The 23,929-nt window shown below is 45.2% G+C and overlaps 1 long non-coding RNA gene across 1 annotated transcript; it reads right to left on the bottom strand.

Moving 5' to 3' along the window:
• Positions 1–1,862: 1,862 nt before the first annotated feature.
• Positions 1,863–23,776, bottom strand: LOC113992526. The gene is made up of 3 exons (XR_005565893.1): positions 22,228–23,776; positions 9,578–9,677; positions 1,863–5,280 (listed from the first exon to the last, which is right to left on the bottom strand). It is a non-coding gene; the product is annotated as an uncharacterized LOC113992526 (long non-coding RNA).
• Between the last annotated feature and the right edge of the window lie 153 nt (positions 23,777–23,929).

The following is a 23,929-nucleotide window of genomic DNA, read 5'->3' as shown; positions in this document are numbered from 1 at the left end:
CTTACACACCACTAACCATAGCAACAGCACCTCAATGCTGCCACCTCTGTCCTCCCTGTGCTGCTCCCCATGGGAACAGATCCCTCCTCACGCAGGGACCAAGGATGTGCCTGTTCATTATGGTGGCTGCTCCCAATTTTGGAGGACTTTCCTGATATTTCTTGGCACGCTGAAAAATCCCAGCCCCTGGAGTTATGTTACTTTGTATGAATTGAATCAAGTTTCCCTCTTGTCTCTTTTAAATACGTTGATATTTTATTGCCTGTAAAGATGATTCTTACGGTTCTGCCATTTTCAAAAAAAAAATTAGTAAGGAAATTCAAACAGAAGAAGAGAGGAGAAATGTATAGAATTATTAGTATCACTAATCTTTTCAATCAAATATCATTATCCCTATAATGAGCTCTTATTTTTTTGTGAATTTGCCACCTTTTGGGGCTGGAAGTGCAACAACCTATTGTGAGCAGTTCAGCTTACTCACCACAGCAAACACCAGCTAATAAAGTAATAAAGATTAATTAGTAAGATGGTATCATAGCCCATAAAATGGGCTCATTCAAGATACCATCCAGAGCTCCCAGATCTCTGTGGGTCTGGGAATGAACCTGAGGGCCAGGGGAGAATCAGGCAGGGAACCTTCTCAAGAGCATCATCTGCAGACAGAGCTGGTGGGATTGAGGCACTCTCAGCAGTGGAGATGCCACGATATGAAGCCACCTTTCACTCTCTGGTAACGATTAATTATCCCCTTAAAACTAGGTTTCATCTCCTGGCTTTGTGTCCACAGGAAGCTGCTCTGTGAGCCCTGTTTCTGTGCTCATTGTCACATTCTAATCCTAAACAAACGTGCAGGTCAATGACAACATCCATCAAGTGACCACACTACGGGAAAATCCATTGCAGGCTGTATTTTTTTTTTTTTTTTTGCAGTGCTGTTGAATAAATTAACCAGGTAGCAGAGCAGTAACCTTGGGATAAATGATTAGGTGGTTTTATTTTTTATTTGGAAAAAAAAAAAAAAGGATGACACAGTTTTATCATATTTATAATAAAAGTCACTGACATAATAAAACACTCCTATCACATCAGTATTCATTTCTGCAAATAGAGCTCTGACGTTTTATAATATTAACATGTGCTATAAATGTCACTGATATATTAAGATTTTCAGTCTCTCTAACCAAAAATATAGAGAGATGACTGAGGAAGAGATGACTAATTCTAAAAGATTAAAGAGAACATTTTCTCACGCAATTAAATCATCTTCTGGTGATTGTGAGCTGAGGGTAACACACAAAAGTCCGATGCTGTGATCGTGATTTTTACCACCAGCACAGCATGGCCTGGGGCCCTGAGGGACTGGGACAGCAGGAAAACTTGGGCTTGTTGGAAATGTGTGAGCTGATGGTAGGGTGGCTGCACCTCCTGGGACACTTTGGACTCCTCAGGACCTTGAAGTGCCTTTGGGACACTCCCTGCACTGGGACACGTGGATGGGATGAGGGCTGGAGATTTTCCTCCCGTCCCCTGGGATGTCATTCAAGAAAAGTTCCCTGGGCTTTGTCCTTTACTACAGGGATATGAAAAGCTGCAGGGAGATGAGTCTGGAATGGGATTTTTGTTCCGGGGAATGCCAACCTCTTGGCACAAACTGTTCCTCTTGTGGAAGAGTTCAGCTCACAGAGAGGATGGAATGACAGGAGATCCAGGGCCAGGACTTGCTTCTGCTGCAACAAAACCCCAAGAGATGAGCTGTCAACAGGGCTCCTTCCAGGAATGTGAACTTCAGTTAATGACTAAGAGACAAACAATCAGCAAGGAACAAAGGAGTCCCTTGACACCATGACTAATTCCTTCTAAGAAAATCTTTCTGAAGTTCTTGAGTCCCATCAAGCTTTCGTGGAACTTACAGATTCTTCCAGGCCTTGGGCTTACAGCAAAGCTCTGTGCTAACTAATAAGTAAGATTATGTTTCAAACCCAGCAGCCTCTTCTGGAGGAAATCCAGAATAAATTAACATATAATAATAATTTAATCAATAATTATGAACTCTTTTGGTCTTCAAATTTGAACTTCCTACATAATCCAGTCTGAGAATTTCATCCCATGACTTTTGTATTACATCTGTAATTTCTGCCTTACTATTTCTGTCAGAAGGAGCTATTTGTGGTCTGTACAAGGTCAGTACACAATTTTTACACCAGTTTGTGAGTCAGTTATGGGGACTTTTCTTGTTTTAACCATCGGTTAAAGCAGTGCAGCACCTGAAATACACTCTCTGCCAGCTGTTTAAATGACACTTACATCAATATTAATTATTTTTCCTCCTACATGGAAATTACATGTATTTATACAATAAGTCATTTCCCTAAAAAGCTTACTGCAAAAGGGTGGGAGAAAGAAAGCAAACTGTAAATCATTTTTATATATCTATATCTATGGATATATCTGCATTTCCATATCTATCTGCCTATCAATCTTTCCTAACCTGAGATGCTGACATCTTCAAAATGTTTTCATCAGCTCTCCAAAAGAACGTCACAGACCTTGCCAAATTTCAGTTCACAGGAAAGAAAACGTGTGTGCTTTATATTATTCATTTATATTCAGGGAAACAGCGCTGCTGTAATTATGCCTGAATAGCTAGAGGCGTAGGGAAGGCCTAAATAAATGTATTCCTAGACAATTGGAGAAACGAGGTTTAATTAGCTTTGCAGCTTCCCCCAGTTCCATTTTGCCGGTGTTGCAACTCCTGGTCTTTGATTTGGAGAGGGTGATGGGGACTAAAACCCAGCAAACACGTCCCACGTGCACCTCGCTGACCTTCAGCAGTTACATCCTCGGTTCCCGCAGAAGCGTTTGTTTAAGGGTAATTTGATCACGGGAGCCCTCCCGGGGTTACCGTGCTGCAGGTCTTGAGAGGGGTCTGGCAGGGTTTATTTGTGTCACTTGTCAGGGTTTCCTCCCCCGGGAGCCCCAATTACAGCGGCATCAGCGAGGTGGAAATTCAAATCTCCAGGCTCCGGGTGTCTCTGCGGATGAACTCGTCGGTGCCTGCGAGAACCGTTCCCTTTGTAAAACACCACGGAAAACGACAGGGACCTCGGGCTGCCGAGGGCAGGAAAAACAATAAACATCCCACCGAGAGGAAATGAGTTTTTTCCCCCTCCCCACCCGCCTTTCCTTTGCGCTCCCTGTAAGAGCGGGGAGTGGTTGGATCGCAGGGGCTGCCCGAGAGGAGGAGGGAGGGAGAGGCGAGGGCAGCAGGGATGGGGATTTCGTACTTACTAAAGCAAGTTATTTTTTTTCAACCTGGTCGCAGCTCCAAAGTTCGCCACTGAATTATTGAGTGTGGCAGGCTTAGAATCTGCCTGGGCAAATAACAGCTGTATTTCTCTGGGAAAGCACAGGAGCCCAAAACTTGGGAGTGTGGGAGCTGCTCCAGTGTATGGAGTGGAGCCAGCACCTTGACACCATCCTCAGGAGGTGGCCCGTGGTCCAGAGTACTTCCCTTTATCTCTGTCCTTCCCCCTCTGTGGGCTCCTGTCTCAGCCTGTGGGGAAGAAGGGACCATCTTGGAGCTGGTGGCAGGAGAAGCAGAGAGAACAGAGCAGAGGATCTGGACTCATGTGAAGACTCCTCCTCTAGAGCAAAGATCAGGATTAATGAAACAATGGGGATAAAAAAAAAAAAGGTGAGGTAGCTAAACTTGCACTTGTGTAGATGTTGCCAAAAAAACCCCATTTGGAAACAGTTAGAAAACATCTGAATATGAACATTCCTGTGCAAATGACTGAGGGGCAGAAATGCCATCTCCTCACTCTTACCCACAAACTGTAGCCAGGTTAAAGAAACCACTGAATGACAACAGCCCCTACTGATCCCTACAAACAGTCAGCTCTGTTTGTTCTTTGACTGCAGGTACAATTCTTACCACTGTGACTGGGAAGCAAAAGGGATCTCGAGGTTGCAGTGTGGTTACACCTCTGGAATGAGAAGAAAGCTCTGAGCTGCTCTCCCAGAGGAGTGGCAGACTCAGGCCAGCGTCACTGAGAAGATGGTGTTTGATTCACACTGCGAAGATTCCTCTTGCTCCTGAAGTGCTGAAGACTTAATTACATTTTGAGATGATAGCTTAGATCCAGAAGCACAAGCTGTATGGTACAAACAGGGAAGCTGACTCAAGCAGACACCCAAGACAGCCCAGCCCAACCCCCTTGCAGAGATGATTGCTTTCCCCACGAGATTAAAAAGTGAAGCAACATGAAGGGTTAGTGCGTTTCACAATGAATTCTGATTTATCAAACATGATTAGTGGATTATGAATATGGATGTGGTTTCTAAAACCAAAAGAAAGTTCATGTGGTTCAGCCTTCTTTAAAAGATTAATTTAAACTCAAGAAGCTGTAACAGCCATGCAAATAGATTGAGTGTGAAGTCAGGAAATACAGGAAAGGAGTGAGGGAAGAGAAGACTTGGAAAAATCAGGTGAGCTCTAGCAGATCAACTGTGTCCAGGGATTTAATGAAGCCTTGTACAATTAAATAGAGTTTTAAACCAGAACACAGTTGTCTAAAATCTATTTTGGCATTTGTTATTAACCCTTCTGCTTTAATTTACTCCCAGAAACCAAGAGCTCACATTTGAGGGAGGGAGTTCTGTCTCAGCCATACTATTTGTCTTTTTTCCCTTTTCCCCCCAGGCACAGACCTCAAGGTCTGGCATCAGTTCCTATGTGCAGGGACCACACTGGAGGTTCTTTATCACAGCAGGCTTCCCAGAGGCCAGCAATCTTCCACCAGCTGCTTAAACTGGCTTTATAGCTGTGATACACCAGAAGAAGTGCATAAAGGAGTAATTAGGGGACAAGAAGAGGCCCAATGTGGTTCTACAGGATGCCTGGAGATGAAAACCTGGTGTTTTCAGTGTGTGGAGTAAAGAATAAAGTTTTTCACTGAAGGCTGATGATAACAACAAAAGCATCTGAGAGCTGGCTGCAAAGCCACCATGGACAGAAAGGGTCTTGGACTTTGGGGAGGTGACCATAGCTAAGGGCAACATTCCAGGTTTTCTAAAGCCTGAAAGGAGAAGGAGTCTTGTCTTCAGCTGTCAGGTCCTCACAAGGCAGCACAAACACCGCCAGTGACCACTTTTCTGTGCTGTGGACAAGGTCTGTGCGAGGACCTCATCCCTCCAAGGAATATCCCATTTACCAGGCCGGGCTCTGGCACAGCAGACAAGGTCTCAGCTGCTCATCACCATGGTATCCGAGTGCCTCATCTATAATAGAAACAAACAACTCACTTCAGAAACGAGTTAAGGTTGCTAAGTGACAACAATGTACTTACTTATCACATCATTTGCAAAGCCCTCACACTTAAAAACAGGGAAATGAATGATTAAGGACTCCTGAAACCCTATACTGCCCACATAATAAATATATGTTTTTAAGTTGAGTACAAAGAAGTGCACTTTTTATTTTGACAAAACAACTTCATGCTTAACCTGTGGATTGTTTGTTAGGATTTTTTCCCCCTCTTTTATGTGAAATTTTTATTTGATTGAAGTTGGTGCACAAACATTTTCTTTTAAGGAATATTCTTAAGTGGCAAATATGATTAGTTAGTTGAAGTATTTCTAAGTGCCATTATTATTGAGTTGATCTGCAATTGCAATAGGGGAATATGTGCTCATTTTTATATTAAAAAAAGAGAGGATTTCCATAATATTGTTTGTCTTCAAATCAACATTCATTTTGTAGGTGTGTTTCATCTTTTTTAAACAGCCTTTGTTTTCTGTTTAAATTCTAGAAATGATGATAGAAAATTATCTCTCCTGGGTCAGAATTAAGATTGTTGAGGTATCTTATGCCACACATTTCACTGTATTTGACAAAACAATTTAGGTAAAATCCAAGTTCATCTAAAGTCAAGAAGAACTTTGACATTGTGTTCGGATGGGTCGGGATTTCACCCTTTATATGCTTTATGTAGGCAATGAAAGATGCATGATGTTCTTAATTATTTATCCCCTGGCTTTTAAGCACTTGGGTTTTGGACCTAATGCAGCGGGAACATGCAGTGCTGAGGGAGTGATGCTGTTACTTAATTGGAACTTGTTTGAGGAACAAAACTGCTGTTTGTTTCAGGTTTTCCTAGCTCACTCAGATGTTTATTTTCTGCTTTTCCATCTCTCATTTTTGTGGGGATAAACTGAGATCCAGGGTCTGCCTTTGCAGTAGACCAGAGCTGTGCAGTTTAGGAAGACAATAATCTGCATCAGTGGGGGAATCTCCCATGTGCTGGGAGCTTGTACCTGAGTGGGCTGGAACAGGAACCAGTTACACTGCAGCTGTGATCAGCCCCTGTTGAGCTGATAATACAGGAATCCCACATCCCTCTCCTTCCTTTGAAATTGCTGAGGAGGACATGGATAAGCCCACGTTCCTGGCCAGTGAAAGTTCTCCGGGCCATGCCACGCTCCAGATTTCCAAGTAGTCAGGATGTAAAAGAGAGGACGCAATTCCAAAAGCCCTCTCCTTCCCTCCTCCCTGCCATTGCAGCACTCACAAGAGGAGTTCTGAAAAGACTCAGCTCTCACTGAGCTGTGCCCTCTTGAAAAATGTGGCCACTTGCTTTGAGGTCTAAATGGGAGCTGGGTAATGTGGCTTTGGTTGCTGGAAGAATTAGTCAATGACAAAAGGGCAATCACAGCAGCTCTTCTCCATTAGCTTCATCTTTCCTCCAACAATATCAATTATGGGAGCTCTAGCCCAAGGTTTCAAATAATAGCTGTTTCTCTACAATGTTATTATTTTTGCACATAAAAATGCCTTTTGCATGAAGCACTGTCAAGGTCTAATCTGATCTGTTTATCTGTATTTACAAGGCACTTATCTTCTGCAGCATCTAAGGGCTCCACATGAATTAATAGACAACACTCATTCCAACACCACACTGAAAAATCTCCTGGACTAAAATCTTCCCTCTTGGATCCCAGGTAAAATGGAAAGCATGATTAAGACCACTGCTGTGCAGGGATCAAGAAAAACACCATGTGACAAAACCTGCTGTCAAAATTCTTGTTGGTGTCAGTGAGTTTGACAGCAGCAGAGGTTTGTTCCCAGCCCAGCACTGCTGTTTAAATCACCTGGATCAAGGTGGGACCTGGCCTGCCCTTGGTATCACCTTCTCAGCATGGGCAGTGTCCCCCCAGGACAAATGGTTCTCCAGATAGGTCAGAGGCTCTCTCCAGATGTGGGTTTGCTATAGCAGAGGAAGGAATTCTGATGGCAAACCTGCCCTTCAGCTGCCCCCAAATCTGCTTTACAGCTCCCTGGTGCCCACAGTGCAAACCTTCCCCTATATGAGAAAACACACTCTGGAAATACTCCCTGAGGAAACCATGAACTTTTCACTGCACCTTGGACAGGGAGGTGGAAAAGGGAGATGGGGAAGGATCCCTGTGCCTGTGCTGGGGAAGGGCAGACAGCAGCTGTGGAAGAGGCTCTCCAGGACTGCACACAGTGCACTTCAGGATTCACTGTGGGTTTGCTCAGCCCTGCTGTGATTCAACAGGCTCAGTATCCAAACAAACAAGGATGTAGCTGAATTCTAACCAAAGCCAGCAACCGCAGATTCCTCCTTCTCCTTCCAAAGGATTTGTCTAGTTTGTATTTTTAGGATTAGGTTTGCCTATGATGAGTAGTTATGAGACAGAATGGAGAGAAACGTGTCTTCTTGTTCAACATCTCCTTATCCTGTTCACTCTCTACCACAGGCAGCATTTTCAAGCCAGCAAGGGGCCCTGTGCCCCTTTCTCCTGAATTCTGCCTCTGGACTGTGTGATGTGGTTGGACAAGAGCAAAAGGAAAGTGGAGAGAAAATACCAGCCTTTAACACAGCAGTAGATAGATATGTTTTTAACACTAAACCAGAATAAATTTCCAGCTCTCCCTTTCCTTCATCCTTAATTTCCCTAAATGAGACACTTTCTGTGATGAATTCTCCCCAGGCAAAATAAAACCAGGTTTTCCTCTGATTTTGGCTGCCTGGGTCAGGCCAAAACTGCCTGACAAGGGCCATACATCACAGGGCAGGCAGGAGTAATGGGAGAACTGGGAAGAGGGGGAGCTGGACAGCACAACAGGAAAATTAAATCCTGCATATAGAAAGGAAAAAGAAATGGATTTTGGTGAGGGAGAGCTAAGGGTGTTTCCACTGCCAAATTCCTCATGAGAAGTGGTGTTTTTCCTGGGAGAGAGGGACCTTAACAAGAGGGGAAAGAAGAAGAGGTTATAATAAAACCCAGGATGAGTGCTCCGTGCTGGAAATGCAGGTATCCAAGCCCAACTGAACGTGCAGACAGGTTCCTCAGCTGCAAGACTAGGCCCTGTTCAGAGCAGCTGTCACTGCAATCTCCTAATTGGAAATAATTGGGATTCTGTCTCAAACCACAAAGCCCTGAATTAGCCAGCACAGCCTCCACCAGGAAGCATCTGTTGCCATCTCCAGTGGCAACATCCAGATCTGCTCCCTCCATCTGCCAACTGGCAGGAGATGCCCTTTCCACCCTGGGCATCCCACATCTGAGGGTGCAAAGAGAGCCCAGGGAGAGGCAGGAAGAGGGGAAGAGCAACCCTGGGATGCCAGGGAGAATCATAGTAGGAGAGTGGCCAGGGAAAGCAGGGGTTTCAAGGGATGGGAGGAGGTTGGAAGCAGAGGTGGACAGAGATGCGACCTCACTCCTGAACAGCTTGACAGAGGGTCTTCCAACATCACATTCCACAAAGGGCCCTGGGAAAGACTGTTGGAATTAGTGCTTTTTGCTGATTGTGTTAATGGCTCCTTTGTGCCGTTCATATGCACATGTACAATTAAGTTGGGGTTTATTTATTTGCTTTTGGGTTTGCATGATGAGGAGGAACGGGAAAAACAGTGACAATAGTAAAGAAAGATAAAAAAAGGACTTGAGCACTTGAGCTCAAGTTTTTGTGGGGAATCAGGAACAAATGACAATTGAAGATATTTGTAGCAGGAAAGGGTGAGTGCCCACTGAGTCTTGGTGGGTGATACCCAGTGAAATATTTGCCTGTGGAGGGACAGGCTTCCTGAGAGAGCTGGAGGAGCAGATCACCTTGGGATGGTGGATTTACTTCCCTACATCTCCCTTAGGGCTGAATGTGCCACCTTCACCCCTCAAGGATTACAGCTCCACATCACCAGCAACACCCCACGTCTCCTCTGTGCCTCTTTGTGCCACTCCACTGGCTGACCTGAGATGGAGAGCTGCTGGCCAGGAGGGCTTCCCCTGGTCCCCAAGAGCCACTACCAAGCAGGCAGAGCCAGCTGGAAAACCAGAGGTGGGATAGGAGTCCCTCAGGCAAATGTGAGTTTGCAAAGCCTCCTGTGGCAAATCCTCCAAGGAGTCCTGGTCTGTGTTTTGTGAACAAGCAGGGGATGGGTGATGCTTTGAAAAACAGACTCTTGCATAGACATCACCCTGCAGGGAAGAGTCTGAAAAGAACTCAGATTAAGTGATTACTGCAAAATGTGCTATGCACAGTGCTGTGCTGTACCTTCCCCTCTGCATGCTCCAGGCTTCCTTCCTTCCATCCACCAAAGCACTGAAGTCCTGTGTATGGAAATTGCAGGCAGCGTGTGAAGTAATTTTCATTGCTGAAAAGAAATACAGAGTTAACAGATGCTTTTAAAGCACATTCATTCTAACCTGGGTGCCTTGGAGCCATTTTTGCTCTAGAATTGCACTTAGAGGTTTTTCATCCTGGAACCTGGGAGACTAAAGAGACTATGGAGAAGCCTGATGTATCTTGCTAACAAATTGGATCAAATTGTCTGGGTGCTCTGTGCCTGGGGCAGATGCTGCAATGAAGCTGGAAAACACTTGGAAAAACCTGATTCCCCTCTCTGTGATATCTGCATGATGCTGGGCTGTGAGATCATCCTGTGCTGGCATTTCTTTGGCTTAATAGAGTTTAATAACTGGTGAGTTATTCCAGCCTTCCTGGGAAGTTTCACTAGCCCCCATTTTGCTTCCTTCCCCGGATCTTAATTAGCTGAGCAGGTTTGCCTGCCTGTTTTGTACTGTGTGAAGTTCAGCGCTTAACAAACACAAAAATGATTTGTTTTTCAAGCCTCTTGTGGACACCAATGTACTCCTCTCTCAGCTTCAGACAAGAGGAGGGGGGATGGAGAACCTTTGCTTTCCTTACAGGTATGATACCAGCACCTTATGCCTCTCATGAGATCAAGGCTGCCTTGTGCTGAGCACTGTGGACCTGTGAACCAAATGTTCCCTCAGCATGGAACAGGTGAGATGGGAAAAGGAAAGCCAGGATCAGCACAGCCCTCACAAGGGAGACTGGAAATGTGTCTCCTGGAGCACAGGGTGATTTCTGAGCCCTCAGAGACCACTGTCTCTCAGGCTGTCAAGATCTACTTACAGCAGATTTCCCCGGCACAAGAGGGGTGCTGAGTGCCAAGGGGTGGGAGAAAGGAAGAGAATCTGGAAATCAATTTACTGTATTTTGTGTATACTTGTATGGAAAACTCCCTTTTCCCCCCCCCCCCCTGAGATGTAGTCATTTAAAAAATGTTCTCATCGACTCCCCAGGTAAATATCAAACTAATTGCTAAATCTGGGAGAAGATTCGTGACTACCCCAAGTGCCAAACGGCACCAGGGCACCTCTGGGAGAAAGCTGTGGTAGCTGATGTTCCAGAGGAGTGAAATGTGCACTCTGGGGATAACTGGGAATAACTTATGGGTGCAGAGGGGAAGCAAATTACAGCTCTGTACCTGAACCTTCTCCCAGTCTATCTGATCCCAAACTGGCAATGAGAAGTTGTGCATTTATGCTCAGGAGAATTCAGTGCAAAGCAGCAGAATTTCAGATAGAACAGAACTTGAGAGAACTTTCCTCACTACACTAGAATTCAGGCCAGTTTACATCTTGTCTTTCACCCATATTTCACCCATCTTTCCCCCATATTTCCTTTTCTTTTCTTCCCCTAAACCCTGATCCAGTCTCCATTTAGGCAGTTCGGGTAGTTCAGGTACTGCTTTCAGTTCCTGCCCTCTGTCCTATAGATCTCACTAATCCTATCTATAAATTAGTTCATTTAATGAACATCAAGCACAAAACAAACAGCATGATGGTGTCTTTACCTGGCCATAATCCTGAATCAATACCATTTCATTCTTTGTCTAAATCAGCAGGGATAATCTGCACAATATTTAAAGTGCTAATGGTCCACCTATTAAGTGCTTTAAAGATGGGATCTTGATGGGGATTGGGGGATCTTTCTGCCTGTATATGTGAGATTACCAGCCCACCCATTGGGGTCCTGCACACCACAGACATTGTCAAACCCTCCTGTGGCCTGAAAGTCCACCTTGTTTGGAAACTGAGCTTTTCAGTCCTTGTTAATAAAAGCTTAAGAGGGAAACGTGCTTGGGAAAAGCCTGAAACAAATCTTGATAACTGTAGCTGGGTATAATGTTAGAAGTCAACTTTTTGTTTGCTGAAAAAGTAATTTCAGGGCGCAGGGAAGATTTTCACAAATTTGTTTTGACTCCCTCAAATAGCTAATCTGGAAACAAGAGCAAATAAGAAAGATAATATCCCATTTTGGCATTTTAGAAATGAAGAGTCTCTTCAGAAGAAAACAGGGCTTTATGTTATCCAAATTGTATTTGTCTTGAGCTTAAGGATTCCCAAAGATGAAAAAGAACTTTATGCTTAATGGAAAACAAAACTTTTCAATTGAGCCTAAGAGAAATTCCCCTTTCCTGTTGTTTTCAGAAGGAATGATTAAGGGGGGAGAGAAATGCATAATCTATATTGCTTTGGGTGAATATTAACATTTGTTTTACCCCCTTGCTTTGCCCAGGGAAGCACAAGAGCAGCTCTGCAGAGACACTTCGCCTAAAGGATGTCCCACTGCAAGGAATCAAGGAGTTCTGAGGCATGAGGCTCTGTTTTTTTCCTACTTTATCCCTTCACAAACACACTGAAAACAAGCTTTATAAATCAATCAGACACCAAGGACAAAATTGTTTGCCCAGACACACATGCTTCATTCTTAGGGACAAAGCCCCGGCGTTTGTGATTCCGGCTGGGTGCGACTGGAACCCAGGGGGGGATGTGGCAGAGAAATCACTTCCCATTTGTTAACAACTCACTTAACTGCACTCGACAGGAGTGTGAGGACAGAGCTGGAGGCCTTGAGCCACTGGTTAGTCAAAGAAGACTCCAGAATGCCACGGTGTTATGAGCAGGAGGCAGAGCTGAGCCCGGGCAAGTCGTTCCCAGGGCAGCGGCTCCTCAGATGTTTTCTGAGGAGGAAAATTACAGAGTGAGAAGATATATTTTTGTTCAAATGAAATATCTCCTTCCTCCCCTCCTGTCTGGTCTTGTTCTGTAGCAAAATGAAATGCAGCACGAGGAGTTTACTTTTAACGAGATCCTGCGATCAGTTGTGGAAAATTATAAGTAAAATCAACTTGCTTGTAGTCACTTGTGTTATCCCTTATTATTTCTCTTTGCTACCAATCAAATTGTAAGGACTGCTCCTCCTCCTAATAATAATAATAACAATAATAATAATAATAATAACAGCAACAGAAAGTAAATAAAGGATATCACTGTTTTTCATCAGAACTAGCTACCAGCATCTCCCTGTTCACAGAGCAGGAAAAAGTGATGTGAGACTGACACGTGTCCTGTGCTCAGGAGACAGGATTTCATTATTCTTAGAGCATCTTAAGCTAATGTACCCATCCCAAGATTCCTGCAAAGTGTCCAACATCCTCTGCACAACTTGGTGCAACATTCCCGATCTGCATGTGGTTACAGAGGGGCTCCAGATGCCAGAAGAAAAGCCCAGGCTCCATAAATGGGGAGCAAACTGGTGAAAGGATAAAAAACAAGCAAGAAGCTGACTTTCAAATTTATGCTGAGCCGCTGGTCATTTGGACTCCTTGTGTCTGCCCACCCACTTGGAATAGGTGAGCTTGTAGGAAATTGCAGTAAATACCTAAAGCAGAGATTTCCTGAGCAGAAATAAGTATCCAGTGGGGAAGGAGTCCAAGGCTGAGCTGTGATGTGTTGCAGAAAACTCTGCTGGCAGCAATCCTGGGCAATGCAGAGGAGAAAAGGCACTTTGGTTTCATCCCTCCCACACACCAACCCTGAAGAATGATCAGGGGTCATAAAGTGGGGCTGCCAAAAACACCCAGCAGTGTCTGCCAGGAGGCAGAGCACTGTGTCAGGGCTCCTTTGGTGCCCCACAGGAACAGGCTGGGGTATAACTCAGTCATCTCCTTGTCTGAATTTCTCCTGCAGGCCTGGGTTTCCTTAGGACACCCTCTCATGGCACACAGCCCTCAGCCATGGTCTGTGGCAAACCCTTCTGTTTGGCCTTTTTTCACAACCCAAACTTACACCAAACTTGCCCATGAAGAAGGGGCAAATGATTTACTTTGATGTGTTCCCACAAGTGGGTGAAAGGAAAACCTCACCCCTCAAGCATCCTTTCAAAGTCCCTCAGCTGGAGTTCCTGGTGGGTCTGACGAAGGTGGATCAAAGCTGACAAGCCTCTGGCTTTCCATCCCATTCTTTCCCTGATTGCCCCCCTCTACCTCAGGCTCAGGAACACCCCTGACTCCAGTGCTACCCTAGAAACTGGTCTCTTGGATATTTGGAGATGCTTTTTGGATTCCCCTTCTTGAAAAAGTTCTCACGTTGGAGGCAGAGATGTGGGAAGGAACACAAAGGGCTCTGACTCTATTCAGCCATTATCCACCCTGATTAATTTTACAGCTAATGACTCTCCAGACATGGTGATGTATGGAGCCCTGTCGGTGACAAAAAAATTGAACTTTTACTAATTAAGTAGAACATCTTCCTAGGGTGAAAGGTTTTGCTAACGAAAGTAACTCACAAAGAATTATGTTGGCTAGAGACTGCTGTTGAGCTCCAACGGAGAAGGGAGGGAGGGAGTGGCATAAAATATTCACTGCAGTTCCCAGCCCAAGATTTCATTCCCAGGTTGTGTCTGCACAGAGGCCACTCACTGCCACATTTCCTGGGCTGCAGCCCACCTCTGTCTCAGAAGAATAAGGCTGACAGTCTATGCATGCACCCCCTGATGAGTGTTGTTTAATGAAGCAGCCTTGGCCCAGCACCAGGAATGGGGGTTATTTGTGGCAGTCACTGTGTGGGGACACACAGGATGGCACGAGGTCCACAGCGACTCAAGGATGTGATTTTCTGTGTTCTCTTCCTGTGGTTGCCACTGATACACTGCACTGGGTGCACAACACGAGTCCCTGCCTGTGCAAGAGAACAACCTCAAATGTAGATGAGGATGAGTGAAAACGTGGCCTTCCTGACAGTGCCACATGCAGGACTTAAGGACTTAACTTTTGCCTCTGTGCTCAGCACCAGTGAGGCCACACCTCAAGTCCTGTGTCGAGTTCTGGGCCCCTCACTGCAAGAAAGACACTTCCAGAGAAGGGAATGGAGCTGGGAAAGGGTGTGGAGAGTCAGTCATGTGAGGAGCAGCTGAGGGAGCTGGGGGGGCTCAGCCTGGAGAGGAGGAGGCTCAGGGGGGACCTTCTCACTCTCTGCAACTCCCTGACAGGAGGGGGGAGCTGGGGGAGGTCGGGCTCTGCTCCCTGAGAACAAGGGACAGGAGGAGAGGAAACAGCCTCAAGCTGTGCCAGGGGAAGTTCGGGCTGGAAAGCAGGAAAAATGCCTTCACTGAAAGGCCTGTCAGGCATTGGAAGGGGCTGCCCAGGGAGGTGGTGGAGTCCCCACCCCTGGAGGTGTCCAGGAAAACACTGGACATGGCACTCAGTGCTCTGGTTTAGTTGACAAGGTGGTGATGGGTCAAAGGATGGACTTGATGGTCTTGGAGGCCTTTTCCAGCCTTAATGATTCCACCTGACTGAGCAAAACCAATCCACTTGGTACAAAGTGAGAAGCAGCAGGCTCAGTGTCCTGGGGCAGAATGAGAGATGGAAAAGATGTGGTGGAGCTGCCCAGGTCTACAACCCCCTTGTTGTACACTGAGAGTGAAGAATCACCAGCACAGGCTGACCAGGGAAGGGACAACAGGTCACTGATGGCTCTTTGCCACAGCAGTGCAGGAGCTCCTGTCCCTGGGGAGCTGGGAAGCTGAGCCATGGGCTGTGTTTGCTCCACTCAGTCCCTCTGGCTCAGAACTCGTGAGGATCCTGGTCAGAGTAACACATCCCAGCCAAGCCACGGAGGAGGGAAACTCTGCTGTGCTTTACAGAAAGGGCTGGTGAATGGTCTGACAACAAACAGCCTGGGTCTTTCCTCCCCAGCAAGCTCTGGAAATGAGCTCTTGGAATGAGTCAGTGGTGATTTCCACCTGGAGAAGTTGTGCCACGCCAGCTTTGCCTCTTTTCTTTCCCTTCCCTTCCCCTCCCCTTTCCAACCAACTTCCCACTTGCTGCAATGCTCATTACTTTGTAATTCTATTGTCACCCTTTCACTGACAGAGTTGTGGTGTTTTAACCAAGAAACCCACATTAAAATATTGAAATGTGTCATTAAATATTTATTTCCTCCAGCAACTTGTAAAGGCAGAAGGAAATTGGGTATAAAAACTGTCAGAAAGGAGCATAATATTCACATTTTTTGAAGATACTGTTTATGGTCATGCTGCCTGAGGGACCTGCAAAGACAGACACAGGGACCAAAGTGTTAGCTTTTCCTCCTTGCACTCTGTCTCCCTCTCCAGTGGCCTCTTTCTATTCTAAGATTCAGCTTGCTGTGCTCAATTCTCCCCTTTCGACCTCCTGTGTAAATCAAGGTGAACTCCATTCCGGTCAGTGATGCAGCCAAAGACACAGATCCTCAGCTGGATGGAAATATGGGACTGACCCCCACCTGTGTGCCCCTGGGCAGCTCTCCTGGGACAGTCCCTTCTCCTCTCCTATGCACTGATGGAATCCAAGAGAGCTCTGCTACGGGTTCTAAATAAAATGACATAAACTGGGTGACACCTTTGTCAAGTCCAAGGTCTGCACTGTTTGCACAGTCTGCTCATTCCCTTTCCATCTGCACACAAAGGAAACATGGAGATGGGGAAAGATGGCAGGAATTACCTGCATAGGTAGCAGGCAGGACTTCATCAACCCTTACTATCCCAGGAGGAAACCACCCAGGGGTCTCTGATAGTGTCACCCACAGGTGCTGGGATCTCTGACCATGTCAAGAGCCACCCAAGTGGCTGCTGTGGCCATAGCTGGGAGTGTCTTCAGAAATTTTCCCCTTGGCCTGCCTGTAAGGATTTTCCCATGTAATTCTGATTTCTTATATCCACACCACCACCTCCTTCTTCCACAGACCTTCTGCATGACAAGGCTGAGAACTGCAGGGAAATTTCTGCTCTTTATCCCAAAGAAGATTTTACAATGAGGGTGGGGAGGCCCTGGCACAGGGTGCCCAGAGAAGCTGTGGCTGCCCCATCCCTGGAAATGTTCAAGGCCAGGTTGGATGGGGCTTGGAGCAACCTGGGATGGAGGAAGGTGTCCCTGCCCATGGCAGGGGGTGGAATGAGATGATCTTTGAAGTCCCTTCCAACCCAAATATTTCTAGGATTTTGTAGTTCTAAGACCTGTGTGTGTTGGCTCTGCAGCAGAGACAAACTCAGTGTGCTGGGAGCCCTGGGTACTGAAAAATCAAATTTCCACTTTCAAGGAGATTTGGTCTCCCATCACAATAAGCAGAGGAACATTTGTCTGTGTTTCTCCCCTTCTCTCTCAGACATTCTCACTCTCTCTGCAGTGTCAAACCCTCCATTTCTGGGGTGCGTAACAATGTACTGACAACAGCCTGCTCTGCTCTGTGCTCACACACACACCCATCCCTGGACATGCTGGATCGTTTTCACCTGATTTTCAGGGCTTTTCATTTTCATCTGCAAGTGACAGTACCGAGGGAGCCAAATGGTTATGGCAACAGAACTAAAATAACCCAGCGGTCTGTGGAACAACTGGGCAGCACCAACAGCTTGTTGGTGCTGGAGCTTGTTCTTCACGAGTTCACCAGGTTAAAGAGCAGGGCTGCAGCCCCTGCCTGCTCCACCCATCCCCACACACCTCTGCAGGAAGGGCAGGGGCATTTTCTGGATGGGCACAAAGCAGCAGCACCAATATCAGACATTTTGCATCCAGCGTCCCAAAATTCAGGGTGGGAAGAGCCATTCACAGAGGCCCTTCAGAGAAAGGGAGGACCCCTCACATGAAGAGGCCACTGCAGAGACTGCTACAGATCCACCCCCTTATTGCATCTTTTTTTTTTTTTTTTTTTTTTTTGCATTGCCTGGTTAAAGTAATTCCCTCCTCTTGAGAAAATATCACATGGAACTTACATATGATAAGGAATTGAAAGAGAAGGAAAAATAGTTATCCCCAAAGTCATCTCAGCTGCAGGAGACTCAAAAAGATCCTTTCACAGGTGTGAAAACTTTTTTGACCAGCCTTGGTAGCTGCAGCAGTGCCAGAGCCAGGGCTGTACTGCAGTCTGGGATGTGGGGAAAGCACTGCAGGAAACAGAGTCCTACAGCAGAGATGGAATTATTTGGCTTTTCCACCCCATTACATCAAGTGCCCTTTTCCCTCTCCATCACTCCCTAAAACTGCTTGTAATACGTAATTTGCCTTCGGAAAATTAATCATCATCTCCCTCATTCCAACTTTTTTTTTTTCATTGAATTACCACTCAGGTATGACTGTGTTTTTGGTGGGCAGAAATTAAATATTTCACCCCCAAGCCCATATACCTCAGTTTCAAAAGTTTTCTTTCTTTCTTTCTTTCTTTCTTTCTTTCTTTCTTTCTTTCTTTCTTTCTTTCTTTCTTCTTTCTTTCTTTCTTTCTTTCTTTCTTTCTCTCTCTCTTTCTTTCTTTCTTTTTCTTTCTTTCTTTCTTTCTTTTTCTTTCTTCCTTCCTTCCTCCTTTCCTTCCTTCTGTCTTTTTCTCCCTTTCTTTTTCTTTCTTTTCTCTCTTGCTCCACTTCTCCCTTTCTTCTTGGAACTTTTTTTCAGTGCTCAGCTTTTTTTTCCCCAAAACAAATGAGCACAGAAACTACAATACCAAGCTGGCACTCCCTAAGACACTTCATAATAATAATTAAATGAATTGTTTTGAGCTGCTCAGCACTTTGATGTGTTTCAGGTGCTTTTTTCCCTTGTCTGTCTGGGAAATGGGGGAGACTCTGCCAGGTGCTGGCCCAGGTACAGGGGAACGGAAAAAGGAAGATTTCTTTGAGACACAAATAAGATCCACATTTGTGAATGACTCAGCACCTCATGTCAAAATTTGGCCCATATCAAGAGGAACACAAAAGGCTGATCACAATGAGCAATAATCCAAAAATACACTGGCAAGAGGCTCGTACTGTGGATTTCAGAGCGGGCCACGACAATTAGAGCTGTGCAAGATAGTCACAGGGACAAAAATAGATCCAATTCCAAGTGGAAGGTGCCTTTGAAATTTGGGATTTGCATTTTTTTTTTGTGTGTGCACGCTTTCAACTCAAAAATAGCACCTGGGTTAAAGAGAATAGGCAAAGTGTGAGGATAAAACTAAACCTTGTTTATTTTAACAATAATAAAAAATCTGGAAGGAACCCAGGAGTATCACTTGTGCACAGATTTAACACAAAGGACTGTGCTTTGCTTTGTTTTCCTTTAACAAATCCATTTCTAACTCTCATCACTGTAAGAGAAACACTGCAGCTCTTTTCAGAAAAGGCACCTTAGATTAAGGGGACGCCCCGTGATTCAGGAACCCATGTGCATGTTCTTGATCTTCTACTGATTTCTGGGGGGAATTAATGGCCTCAGTTTTTTATAGGCAGTTAAGTACCTACTGGGATCCTCAGATGCACTTCAGAGCCTGACAGCCCGACACATAATTCTCTGCATGTTTTTCTCTCTCCTGCTGCACCACAGGTGATGGGAATGGCAGGATTTCCTCACCTGCCACGAGAAAGAAACGCTTCGATGGTGCACAGAAGGCTGAAAGACACGTAATAACCACCAGCTTTGAAAGAGCTTGGTTTAAAAAATAAATAAAAAAAAAATAAATTAAAACCTCCCCACTTTTCACCCATGACAGTCCAGCCTTTTGACTTTGTCCCACTGGCAACAGTGCAGGGAGGGAAACAGGCACCCCTTGGAACAAGGGCTCCCCCCAGAGCAATTCAAAGACCTTAGTTGCAATTCTCATTATTAATATTTCAGTCTGGATTTTTAAAGATGCTTCCTGGAGCTCCTGTTTTGACTCTTTCAGCCCTATTCTGAGTGCTGAGCTCTTCTGAAGCCACGAGGCTTTGCTGTGCTGTGATAGCCCCACAGGTTCAGCACATTAATCAGCCTTCCCTCTGCCTTCTCTCACTACGAGAGCAGGAAATTTCCTTCCCACTGGCAGGAAGGGGCCTGTTTGTGGGCACAAGTCCCACCCTGGATGTTTGAGTCCTTGCTTGGTTCTCTCTTCCAACCTTCCAGCACTTTGCAGACAGGTTCTGCCTCAGATACAAACACCTTCATGCTTCTCCTGTGTTTATTCTGTTACCTGCCTCTAACAGCATTTTCCAAGGTATTTTAGGTTGCTGGTCTCCATTAGGACACACAGCTGGTGCCTGAAATTCAAACATTTTCCACATTTTCTGAAACAGCTCATTACCAAAGGGTGCTCCTAGGCTGATATCTCTCTTCTTCTCCCACTTTTGTCCCAAACTTCCAGATAAATCTTGGTTCCTTTTTTGGTGCTTTAACATCTCTCACTCCTGGGTTCTTTTCTGCGTGGAGGGGGTGAAACAGAAGAAAAGCAGAGAAAGAATTTGTGTCTATTGCTCTTGAGATCATCCCACTCAGTTATATGCTTTCCCAGGACTCTGTCAGCCCAGTGATCTATCCAGTCTTGGATACAATTAGGTACAAAAATCTTTAAAACAAATCCCAGGAGAGCAGCGAGGACGATCACACGGGCAGATTTGAATGCTGACAACATCCATCAGCTCATCAGCTTTCTGGTGAAACAGGGGAGGACTGGAACCCACATGTTCCCTCACCTTTCAGTGAAAAAGAAATCCCTGTTCCTTCCAGAGTTTGGATTTGATTCAGTTTGTGGGAGTGGGTGGGATGAATGGGTCTGAGTGGGATCAGATGAGCAGCTCTGCTCTCTCCCCACTCCTCTTTGGCTCCCTCATGCTCTGATATTTTTTTGGAGCAATGAAGTTATACCAGGTTATTTTGGAAGGAGGAAGGTGGCACATTTCATAGCTGAAAGGAAGCTGTGGCTGGGACCACACTCACTGGTGATGGATTTTTGCAGAGACACGAGGTCATGACTGAAAATTTGGCCATGTGTGCCCAGGTCAGCCCACAAAAACTCACTGTGATGAGCAGATCTGACCTGAGTGTTATTTGGTGGGGCCTGCAAAGCCATGCCCCCTTCTAAAATTACTGTTTTCAGGCCAATCAAATGATGCCAAGCTCAAAAGCTTGCCCAGCTCAGTCCAGCACTGCCTGTCCTGGCAGCTCTGCTGACACCCTCAGGGAGGAGAGAGGAGAGAGAAAGGGTTGAACAGAGCCCGTGGAGCACCACTGACCAGCCCAGAGCTGTTATTTGCCCTCACCTGCTTCCCATTTTCCTCCTCCCCATGTTCCTGGGGTTATGGAAAATACTCAGAAACAAGGAGTTGACTGCCTTGATGTAGATGAAGGAGAGTATTCCCAAACTGCCTCCTGCAGGGATCCTTACATTTAATTTAACAAGATAATATCTCACCCATTGCCTTAGAAATGCTGGAGACAAGCTCAAGTCCATTCCACTCACAATGGAAAAGGCAGTCCAGGGAGCTGCTTTGGGAAGTGTTTTTCCCAGGGGTGCAGAAATCTCAGAGGTGCAGAGGCTCTTTCTGGAGCATCTCCAGCAACAACTTCCATCAGTAACCTGTGCTATCAGTCACTGACCACCACACCACAGAAACCTCCTCTGCCTCTCAACAGAAGATTTTATTTAGCACCTTTTTTTATTTTTTCTCTTTCTCGGGTGACAAATTGCATGAGACATCCAGAGGAAGGGTGTGGTGGTTAAGGCTCAAGTATGAGACAAGGGAAATGTCAGAGGCTATTTTTACCTCTGTCTCAGACAACACAGGAGCCTCAGAGTGGCCATTCACACTTGGTTTTCCCTTCAGCTGTGTTTGTAGCACTTTGGGAATCCTTAGGTAAAAGGGTGAATTGTCATCACTTTCTACACTCAGCTCTGGGAAACTGGTCCTCTTGGACCTCAGGAAGTTTGACTTCTCAGTTTCTATTTCTGTGTGACCCCTGAGCAGTTCTGAACATCAGGAAGCTCAGATGACCCAGTTGACTTCTCTGAAATTTAACTGTCCATACTGAGAAACTCTGTCCCAAAGGATCTCCAACATTTCAATCACCAGATTCTCCGTAAGCCAAAGAGCAGTGGGAAGTACCTAAATTCTTGTATATTCCAAAAATGTGACGGGAATTATGGACCACTTTTTGAAATACTGAAAGATGACCATTTATATAGTGAAAGGTAGAACTGGAGTTAATCTGGGTTAACCTCAAATTGAATTATCCAGAAGAATAAACTCAAAGATAAAGCTCCTTTTACCACGATTTTTCTCCCTCTTTCCTCCTCCCTTCCAAAATGCACAGACTTGACAGAGTAACAGAAAACCAGATCAAGGAGAAACGAGCCACCACTACCAAACCCCTCTGCTACAAAAGCCAGCCCCGAAAGTTTGTTGCACTGTCAGCAGGAAAAGCAATATTGAGCTTTGAAAAATTAATATGATGCTCACTTGCTGTCTAGTTCCTCCTCTGCTTGTCAATAATTCTGTTCATTCCACGAATATTAAACCTGTTTGCCAGAGCCCTTAATGTGACAAGAAGCTGATGCCTGAAAGCACGATTACTTTCAACTACACATCATATTTAATTTATTACATAACCTGGTGTTATTGCTTTTATTGATGAACTGTACAGTGTAAAATGATTATTTGTTAAAGATTTCACTGTAGTAAAGGAAAAAGAAAAAAAAAAAAAGAAGAAGAGAAAAATCTTTACTGCTCCGAAAAAGCCTCTTGTAAATGTTTTTCTGAAAAGATTCAGGACTGGGAGTTACTGTTATTACCTGATTTTTGGCTGCACACATTCTTTGAACTGCAGCTCCATCACTTCATTCAATCCCTGTGCTGACACAGGGACAAGCAGCAGAGGAGCAGAGTGAAGCTCTTCCTGGTGGGATGATGGACATGGAAATCCTCCCTGCTCTGTGCTGTTAAATCCAGGTGGTTTGTTTGGGCAGGACAATATAAGTCCCACATCTAAGCTGGAGTTCCACCTCCTCCTCTGTGTCTCTGTGGTGTGGTAAGGGCTCACTGGGGTCTGTCACTGCGCCCGGGGACTGTCCTGGCCCCCATGCTGATGCTGCTCAGGGACAACAGGAAGGATGAGATTCCTGCCCTGAAGGAACATTTACCCTGATTTGGGAAGGCAGGAAACAGGGAGTTTGTTTTATGCATGTGAGGAACAAAAGACCAGAGATACAGCAGAATTTGTGCTCATATTGCAACTTCATTTCAATAAAGAGACCATTCCTTCGGCTTCCAAGCTGTCCCCTGGAGTGGTCTGTGTTTCTCTGGAAGCCAAAGGAAGCAGATATCTTAGGTGACTGCTTTGAATGCTGATGGTTGAGTCACTGGATCATCCCCACTGTCTATTTGCTATTTTAGGCTTTCAGTTCAGAGGCATAAATGACAATGTGAGAAACACAGTCTCCTTTGGGCAAGTCATTGCTGGGAGGTTGTGGTCCTTCTCTGTGGTCCTTCTCTGACACTTCAGCTCCCAAGGACAAGACACTGGCTCGCAGCTCTGAGCAGTCACCTGGACCTTTCACTGAATCTCTATGGACCTTGCCTTCCTAATCCTAGATCCAGAGACAGAGACTTAATATCCTATGTAAAAACTGCTCACATCAGGACACTGCATAGGAGCCAAGACATGCCCAGCAGAGTGCCCCAGGAGAGTATTTTAGTCCCAACACCATCCTCTTCCAGAAAGACATGGTTTCAATTTAAGTGGTGAGAGGGTGAAGTTTGGTTTATAAGAAAAATAGATAAAAAATCAAACCACAAAGGAAATGCATTACTCAGTCCCAAGTTTTAAAAATTAATTATCTGTCGATTCCTGAATCCATGGTATCAGCTGGAGTTTTATCTCTGGTTTCACTCAGGTAGCAACACAGCATTTTGAACAGAAGAAATTTTGAAGTCTGCAAACTAAATAGAGATGTCCCTCCTGATTAAAAGGTGCAGTGCATCTCCATGGTGCACTGGGAGAAGCTCAGTCTCAGAAGGATTCTTGGGATGGTTTGATACTGAAATAGATGTAATAAAGAATTCAACCTGCTGCTGAGAGACATTTCTCTTGCAAATTGGTTATAAGCAGTACTACTGATGGCATTGATATGAGAAGCAAGAATGAAAAAATAAGGAAGCCTAGTTTTGGATGTATTTCTGTCCGTGGCTGATTGCAAATGCCAGTTGAAGATCTCATTGTTGGGGCTTTTCTAAAATAGCTTTTTCCCTGTTGAATTTTTATTTTCTGAAAGTCTTGGACCTCCTGCTGCAACTTCCCTGCTCACCAGGAACTTCTTAGAGTCTTTACTGATTCCATCCAGCTGTTTGAGTCTGAAAAACAGAAGAAAAAGTGTGATCACTTGCTTTGCAGGGTTTTGACCCAAGCTCTCTTTCCCTGGGGGAAAGGAACTTCCAGGGGTAAAAACCAGCAATACAAACACCAGTGGTCTGCATTTCCCAGAAAGACTCAAATAA

The sequence above is a fragment of the Pipra filicauda genome, unplaced genomic scaffold, assembly GCF_003945595.2.
Source record: "Pipra filicauda isolate LSUMZ 115617 unplaced genomic scaffold, ASM394559v2 scaffold121_size3267253_pilon, whole genome shotgun sequence".
NCBI classification, from domain to species: Eukaryota; Metazoa; Chordata; class Aves; order Passeriformes; family Pipridae; genus Pipra; species Pipra filicauda.
This window is presented reverse-complemented; position numbering and strand designations above follow the sequence as displayed.